Raw genomic sequence first — 8,417 nt, 5'->3', positions numbered from 1 at the left:
TTTTAGCCTTAAAATAATTTGAGTTGACCACGGTCAATATTCTGTGTAACCGAACCCGGATCAGTATTTTGATGTCCCGGTGGGTCCGTATCGTGATTTGGAACTTGGCGTATGCCCGGAATTGAATTCGAAGTCCCTAACTCAATTTAACATGATTTGTTGAAAACTAGTAAGTTGAAGGTTTAAAGAATTCCTAAGTTTGACCGTAAATTGATTTGTTGTTACCGGTTTCGGTTTCAATTCTGGAACTTGTTATAGGTTCATTTCACTATTTATAACTTGTCTGCAAATTTTGGTGTATGGTGTTGATTTGACATGATTCGGACTTCTGGTTATAAATTTGAATGTTCATAAGTTTCTATGAAAATCTCATGCATTTTGATATTCGATTCGTAGTTCTAGGTGTTGTTTGGTGTTTTGATCGCGCGAGCAAGTTCGTATGATATTATTACACTTATGTACATATTTAGTTTAGAGCCCGAAGGGCTCGGGTGAGTTTTCGATAGACTACAAATTGATTTTGAACTTAGAGGGTCTGCTGGTTTGTTGATATCTGGTGTGTGACATTTTGTGCTTTGCGATCGCGAAGCTACTTTCGCGATTGCGAAGAGGAAGTTGGGCTTGGGGTGGATTTGTTCATCGCGAACACGATGTCTAGGTCGCGAATGCGAAGCATTGGAGGGGTTACCCTTTTGCGAACGCGACCAGCCTCTCGCAAACGCATAGGTTTAAGAGGACCTGGGAAGGGATGTGACCGTTACTCTACGCGAATGTGAGCCCTGTCTCGTGAACGCGAAGGCCAGGGGTGAAGCCTTCAAGAACAGGTGAGGAAGATCGCGAACGTGTAGGCCATTCTGATTGTAGTGCATTGCTAACGCGTCAGGGCCTTCGCAAAAGTGAACTGACGCTCAGTGACTTAAATACTCCAAAGTCGGGATTTAACCCATTCTTCATCATTTTCAAGTTTGAGCTCGGCCTAGAAGCAATTTTGAAGAGAAATTTCATCCCAACTTCATAGGTTAGCAGATTATAACTAATTTTCTTCCATTTTCATCAACACCCATTGATTTCTAAACTTTAATCTATGTTTTTTATGGTAGAAATTAGGGATTTAGGTAGAAATTGAGAATTTTATGAAATTAAGATTTAGACCTCAAATTGAGCTCGAATTTCGAACCTAATCACATAATCGGGCTCGGGACTGAATGGGTAATTGGGTTTTGGTTTGAATCTCAATTTTTGTTCAAGCGAACCCGGGGTTGACTTTTGTTGACTTTTTCCAAAAATCATTAAAGATTGAATATTTTTCCCTCGTGGGTAGTTTCTAAAGCTTATTATGAATTGTTTGAACTATATTTGGTTAGTTCGATTACTTTGGAGGCGAATTTTAGAAGAAAGGCCCCGGTTGAGCTTTGATTTGATTGATGAGTGAGGTAAGTGTCGTGGTTAACCTTGACTTGAGGGATTAGGACTTGTTAGTCTATTTTCTACGTGTTTTATGTGAGGGAACAACGTATATATAAGGTGACGGGTACTTATGTGTTGTTTTCGGGTTAAAGCATGCGGGTGGAACTTGTTTCCTTGTATTTTATTGCTTTTTTAATTATAATATCCATGTTTAGGTTAGATTATTATTTCTTTGATTATATGTTTCGTAATCATTGCCCTTTTCATCACGACCCAAACCGATGGGCCGCGACGGGTGCCTGAGTCCTACCTGTCAAACACCCCTAAGCATGCGTCTAAAATATGAACCTGAATAACACCTGCTGAATTACGAAAATAACATACATGAAGAAAACCTGCCAACAAGGCATATGTATGTATACATATAGAATACAGTGAGCGAGCCGACAAGGCTGCTATAGACAACTATACATCCAAAAGCTGAAAGCCGACAAGGCCACATACAACCCAACTAGACATACTGTCTACAGACTTCTAATAGAAACATAACTGTACAAAGACGGGATTGAGCTATGTCATACCTATATATATATATATATATATATATATATATATATATACATATATAACGTATCGTACCAAAATCAAAAACAACTCCGGATCAAGTGGAGCACGCCAACTCTCGCTGATCAGGGATCCTAAGAAGGAGGACCGTCAGCTTGCATACCTGCACCTGCGGGCATGAAACGCAGGCCCCGTGAAATAGGGCGTCAGTACGAAAAATGTACTGAGTATGTAAGGCATGAAAATTAGTACGTAAAAGACATAGATGAAACATGGAATAAGGAAACACGTCTTTAAATCTGAATAACTTTGTAAATTCTGAAACGTTTATAATGTCATGCACGTGTGTATAAATGTCGTACCATGCATAGGTATGGGTGTACATAATATCATCAAGCCACTGAGGGCATCCCATCATATCGTCTCGGCCACTGTGGACAACATTATCAACATATACCAGCTGATCAAGTGGTGGTGCATATATAACGCCGTAACCTTTTTCCATATCGCCTATACATATATTTACATATATACGCATATATAACGTTATGTGGTGCCACTGTGGGAAAAATCATCAACGTATACCAGCTGGTCAGGTGGTGGTGCGTATATAACGCCATAACCTTTTCTCATATCCCATATACATACATAATATACATATATATGTGTATATAACGTCATCTGGTCATGGATCAATGTAAATGAATGCAAAGCATGATATGTACGTCAATAAAATCTTTCGGGGTGTCATAAGACCTTATGCCTCTGATTAGTATCACGGAACAAATTTTATCAACTTATGTATTTTCTGAGACCCGTGAATAGACGATAGAATAATAACATATGAGAATTCAAGAACATAGACATCTCTAATACCCCTGTTAGTAGAGTCATTTATGAGAGTTGTGCATTTGCTCGTTTCGTTTATATCATATGGATCATGCCAAAAAAAAGGAGGAATACCCTTAACATACCTGTTCCTTGAATTATTTGAAAGAAATAAAGCTTCTGCTTCTGTGAAACATGAACGAAATTTACACTTGGATTCTTTGAAATTTTGGAACGAAATGGCTTCTGCTTCTACGCTTGAAGCAACTACTAGAAAGGAGAACAGGTGATACTGAAATACTTTCTTCCTTTTAATACTTTTTCCTTTTTTTGTGTGACAAACTGATAGTAACACTCTATCACGTGATATTCTGGAAATCAAGAACTATAGAAATGAACATGCTTGTTTTGAATTGAATATACAATGTCATTATCAAGATAGTTTACTGTTTCCCCTTTGCATTATTGTTTCTAGCTTGTAAGAGTAGTACTGATGCCTTCTAACAGTTTTTTGAAGATAAAATGATATATCACCAATGGGTTATCACGTTCTTATCTTAACTAGGTAAGACTTATAATCAAGTCATACTTAGTTAGGTCTTTATTGGTCACATGGCATAATGACTAAGATAAGAGTCATTTGTGGCTTTGTGCCACGTTTTTGGATGGTGTATTTTAATTAATTTTTATTCACTTATTAGTTAATTGGGTATTGTTCTGTTACTCGGTAATTAATCAATTATCCGCATAATTTAAAAATTATGACAAATTACTTAAATTTCTATTTATTTATAATATACGTTATACATCGTACTACTTTGGTCATATAGTACCTTCCATGGTACTAGTCCATAATTATCGGGTATTATCGCTCGACTAGTATTTTATCCGAAATTGGCCACTTTCAACGGAACTTGTTTTCTTTAATTCGTGTACCCCTTTATCCTTCATAACACTTATTTATCGCTTGTTATAAATAGCATAAATATGTTAACGTCAAGATGATCTCATCCCCGAGTCAACATCGGTTAATTGAAGACGAACCTTTTAACGTACAAACACGCGAGATGTAACATCCTTCCCCCCTTAGAAACATTCGTCCTCGAATGTTCAACTACCCATGATCTATATAACTTTGGCAGGGTCACCTCTATAATAACACCACTACCAACTCTCCCCGTAGAAGCTTAATAACCCAACGCCACACAGGACTATAATTATGAATAATGACAATGGCCTCACATGTCCAACGACAATATCCAACACAAGAATTTATACACGTACCTTATGGTTATGACGTCTCAGTCGGACCCTTCTCTGGAGGAAAAAATAAGTAGGGATATCTAGACTTCATACGGCCTCCCAAGTTATTTCTTCCATATTGTTGTTCCTCCAAAGTACTTTCACGGAGGCTACCTCCTTATTCCGCAGCTTGCGGGTTTGTCGGTCTAGGATGGCAACCGGAATTTTCTCATATGACAAGTCCTCTGTAATTTGTACATCATCCGTGGGCACCACTCGGGTAGGATCTCCAATTCATTTTCGTAGCATAGATACGTGAAAAAACAGATGAATAGACTCCAATTTCGAGGGCAATTCTAATTCATAAGCTACTTGGCCCACTCTCTGAATTATCCTATAAGGACCAATATACCAGGGACTAAGTTTGCCTTTCTTGCCAAACCTTATCACACCCTTCATAGGTGACACCTTTAAGAATACCCAGTCATCAACCCCGAACTCTAAATCTCGTCACCGCACGTAAGAATATGACTTTTGACGACTTTGAGTTGTCAACAGTCGATCCCAGATCAATTTTACTTTTTCTATGGCCTGCTGAACCAGGTTTGGCCCATGTAATTTAGATTCTCCAACATCAAACCACCTTATAGGTGACCTACACTTCCGTCTGTAGAGAGCTTTGTATGGAGCCATCTGAATACTGGAATGGTAGCTATTATTATATATGAACTCAATAAGCGGCAGATGATCATCCCAGCTACCTTTGAAGTCTATCATACAAGCTCGTAACATATCCTCCAGTGTTTGAATAGTACGCTCAACTTGTCCATCTGTCTGGGGATGAAATGTTGTACTAAGACTTACTTGAGTCCCCAATCCTTTTTAGAAGGACCTCCAAAAGTTAACTGTAAATTGAGCTCCTCTATCCGAGATAATAGATACAGGGTCACCATGTAGTCGTACTATCTCCTTAATATAAAGCCTTGCATAATCCTCTGAGGAATATGTAGTTCTAACGGGAAGAAAATAGGCTGACTTTGTAAGCCTATCAACAATCACCCATATCGAATCGAACTTACGCTGGGTACGAGGTAAGCCTACGATGAAATCCATATTGATTACTTCCCATTTCTAAGTCGGAATCTCCATAACCTGCAATAATCCACCGGGTTTTTGATGCTCAATCTTAACCTGCTGACAGTTAGGACACTTAGCAACAAATTCTGCTATATCTTTTTCCATTCCGTCCCACCAATATACTTCCCTGATATCATGATACATTTTTGTCGCTTTTGGATGGATAGAATAGTGAGTTTCTCCTATAACCTGTCGACGCAGCCCTGCACCATTAGGCACACATAATCGTCCTTGATATCTGAGGACCTCATCTTCTGTAATTTCAAACGGTGTCTTCTCTTTCTGAAGAGTGGTATCCCTATAATGAACTAGCACAAGATCCTCGTACTGGCGTTCCTTTACTTCATTTACTAAAGAGGATGTTGACATATCCTGAATAGTAATTCCAATATCACCTAAGTCCAGTAATCGAACTCCAAGACTAGCTAGCTGATGAAGCTCATGGGTTATTCCCCTCTTTTTTGGCTGTAAATATGACAGGCTACCCATAGATCTACGGCTGGGGGCGTCGGCTACTACGTTCGCCTTCCCCAGATGGTATAAGATATCAATATCATAGTCTTTAAGTAGCTCCAACCATATCCTTTGACGTATATTCAATTCCTTTTGCTTGAAGATGTACTGGAGGCTCTTATGATCCATATAGATATCAACATGAATGCCATACAAGTAGTGCCTCCACATCTTTAGTGCATGAATTACCATGGCCAACTCTAAATCGTGGGTCGGGTAGTTCCTCTCGTGCTTTCTTAGTTGTCTAGAAGCATAAGCCACAACCTTACCATGCTTAATTAGCACACAACCTAATCCAACGCCTGAAGCGTCATAACAGATTACATAACCATCAGTCCCTTCTGGAAGTGTTAAAATCGGTGCTGATGTTAATATGTCATTTAATGCCTGGAAACTTCATTCGCAAGCATCAGCCCATTGAAACTTTGCTCCCTTCTGATTCAACTTTGTCAAAGGTGCTGAAAGGGAAGAAACTCCTTCCACAAATCTCTTGTAATAACCTGCCAAACCGAGAAAGCTACGAACCTCCATTGGTGTTATGGGTCTAGGCCAAGTCTTTACTGCCTCAATATTTTGTGTATCCACCCGGATGCCTTCACCTAAAATAACATGCCCAAGGAAAGCCACAGAGTTCAACCAGAATTCACATTTAGAAAATTTTGCATATAGCTTCCCTTATTGTATAACTCTGAGCACAGTACGCAGATGATCTACATGCTCAGCCTCTGAACGAGAATATACCAATATATCATCAATAAATACAATTACGAACAGATCTAAAAAGGCCTGAACACACGGTTCATTAAATCCATGAATACTGCTAGGGCATTGGTCAGACCGAACGACATAACCCAAAACTCAATGTGCCCATATCTAGTCTTGAATGCTGTCTTTGGAATATCTTCATCCTTAACCCTTATCTGGTGGTACCCGGACCTCAAGTCTATCTTTGAAAAACACTTGGCACCCTTTAACTGATCAAATAAATCATCAATTCTTGGGAGTGGATACTTATTCTTGATCGTCACCTTATTCAGTTTCCTATAATCAATACACATTCGTAAGGAACCATCTTTATTTCTCACAAACAACACAGGTGCTCCCATGGTGGCGTACTAGGTCTGATAAAACCTTTTCAAGAAAGTCCCTTAGTTGTTCCTTTAACTCTTGCAGCTCTGCAAGGGTCATTCTATAGGGGGGAGTAGATATTGGATGAGTATTTGGTAGTAGGTCAATGGCAAACTCAATTTCTCGCTCTAGTCGAAAACCCAAAAATTCATCGGGAAAAACATCGAGAAAATCATAACCACTGGGATGGACTGAATGGTTGGTGACTCCATTTCCACATCTTGAACCCGAACTAAGTGATAAATACAGCCCTTTCTGATCATCTTCTTTGCCTTGAAATAGGAAATGAATCTTCCTCTCGGCGATTATGTATTACCTTTCCACTCCAAAATAGGCACCCCTGGAAATTGAAATCGGACTATCTTTGCTCTACAATCAACGTTGGCATGACAAGAAGCCAACCAACCATACCCACTGTAAGCACGTGATTTTTGCTTCACGGACAATCACTCCAAAAGAAAACAAAAATAGTGACCAGTGACCTCGCTGTACAAATTTTCAATTTTTTATGACACGTACTGCTAGTCATTTGCGGTTCGGTCCATTTTGCATTTAATCTTATCGATCAAAATACAAAGTACGTCTGTCATGGTAATCAAACCGTAATTCGGTCGTTGAAAGAAAATTCAAAATATATATATATGCATCGTGCGTTCTAGGTTGTAATTTAACTTACTTAAATATTCTTGTGATAATTGTGTTAAAATGTTACATTGTTGTTTATTTTAATTTCGTTGTTTTTTTATTATTATTTCATTTTGGTTTTAAAATTAGAAAGAAAAAAAACAAAAGAAAAGAGTGAATGAAAATCAGTTTGGGCCCAAGAAATGTAACAAAAAAGGCCCAAAACCGGCACACCAGTCCAGTCCAAGTCCGGCCTGCCCAAGTACGGACCCAAACGACGTCGTTTTAGGGACGGTTAATCTGAGCCATTCATCTCCATTGATCCGATGGCCCTTATTGGCCCTCATGACCCGACCCATTCCCATTTTAACCGACCCCCTACTTAACCAAACGGCACCGTATTGTTAAGCTTCCCCAATCCTGACCATCAATTGTAATCAATCCAACGGCCATGATTGAATCACCCTCCCCATATATAAACCTAACCTAACACTCCACACCCCCTATCCGAACCCCCCTTCACTCATCTCCTTCACCAAGCACTGAACCCCCGAAACCCTAGCAGCCGCCCTAGTTTCCCTTTCACCAGAACCCGGCGGCATGAATGCCGGTGACCGCCTCCTGAACACCCTAGGACCACCTCACTGTTCTGAACATGGATCTGCTATCCATTAGCCTCGAATCACCTTCCTTCGTCTCGAATCTTCATTTGAAGATTCGAGTCGAACTCTGACCTACACCAAACCTCACCATCTTCACCCTAGACAATCCCCGAACCTCCTTCGTGACCAAACCATGTTTGGGTTGGTCCGAATCTGACCAGGGAAACACGAATCCCAGATCTGCTGTTTCGAACCCTAGGGTTCTTCGTGCCTGTTCCGTGCTTGTTCCGTGCCTGTTCCGTGCCTGTTCCGTGCCTGTTTAAACCAAGAGTTTATGGTCCAATGGACCTTAATCGAAGTGTTTCTCAAAAC

This window comes from Nicotiana sylvestris, chromosome 5 (genome assembly GCF_000393655.2).
Source record: "Nicotiana sylvestris chromosome 5, ASM39365v2, whole genome shotgun sequence".
Taxonomy (NCBI): Eukaryota; Viridiplantae; Streptophyta; class Magnoliopsida; order Solanales; family Solanaceae; genus Nicotiana; species Nicotiana sylvestris.
This window is presented reverse-complemented; position numbering follows the sequence as displayed.